This window comes from Elephantulus edwardii, unplaced genomic scaffold (assembly GCF_000299155.1).
Source record: "Elephantulus edwardii isolate Elephantulus edwardi_28Jun2011 unplaced genomic scaffold, EleEdw1.0 scaffold00153, whole genome shotgun sequence".
Classification (NCBI taxonomy): domain Eukaryota; kingdom Metazoa; phylum Chordata; class Mammalia; order Macroscelidea; family Macroscelididae; genus Elephantulus; species Elephantulus edwardii.
The window spans coordinates 634,431-635,670 of NW_006399903.1; positions in this window are offsets into that span (position 1 = coordinate 634,431).

The following is a 1,240-nucleotide window of genomic DNA, read 5'->3' on the forward strand; positions in this document are numbered from 1 at the left end:
CTTGGAGAGGGACATCATGCTTGGGAGGGTGGAGGGACAGCGCAGGAGGGGAAGACCCTCTATGAGGTGGATTGATTCAGTGACTAGGGTAATTGGGATGGCTGTGTCAGAGACAGTTCGATTGGCACAGGACAGAGCAGAGCTTAGGGCTGTTGTACATAGGGTCATTATGAGTCGCAAGTGACTTGATGGCACATAACAACAACAACCTTTAATAAAAATCTAAAATTGTGTCATTACTAATAATTTTCTTTATATTTTATATAAGTGTTTTAATAGTCAAATTCCTTGAATCATAACCTGCTAATACATTTTCTTTCACTGTTTCTTTAAAGCGCAAAATAATTCATAAGAAACCAGCAACGGAAGACTTATTTCTATAAATAAGTTCATAATATGCCTCAGGGCAGTACATACGTACCTTGATCATTTTAGATTTCTTCAAGTGTAGCCCTAAACATTGAGCAGCATTCAAAAATCCAGGGCTGTCAAAGAAGAATTCTGCAAATAGTTTGTATCAGAATTTAAGTTCTCTATAAGAAAAAGTGACTGCTTTATAAAACACACTTCCAATCAAAAGCTAAAGTGAAAACTTCTTTTTTGAATTTTCATTTTTTATCTAAAGTTCAACACAAGTTTAGGTTTGTATGATTATGATTCACTATGTTGTTGTTGATTGCCTTCAAGTTGAGTATGACTCAGAGTGACCCCATGAACTGCAGTCTTTGATATGGATTTAAACTCAATATCAAGAAAACAAAGATTGACACCACTGGACCAATTGGCAGCATCATGATAGATGGAAGAGATAAGCTTGGTTCCACAATCAACACTTTGGTACCAGCAACCAGAAAATCAAATGAGAAATTGCATTGGGAAATCTGCCAGTGACCTGTTGACAGTACCTTAAGCAATAATGTCAATTTAGAAACTGAAGTACAACTGGTATACATCAGAGAGCTGGACAATGATGAAGGATGATAGAACAACTGATGCCTTTGAGTTGTGGTGGAGAGGAATATTGAATATATTATGGACTTCAAAGAGAAAAAAGCACAAGGAAGAATTCAAGATACTAAAGAGCTGAACAGAAGATTCCAAAAGGCTGCTCGGAATGACAAAGCAAAATACTACAATGAAATTTGCGAGGAGCTAGAGTCAGAAAGATCAAAAGGACCGAACTCGCTCAGCATTTCTTAAGCTCAAGGAACTGAAGAACAGATTCAAACCTAGAGTTGCT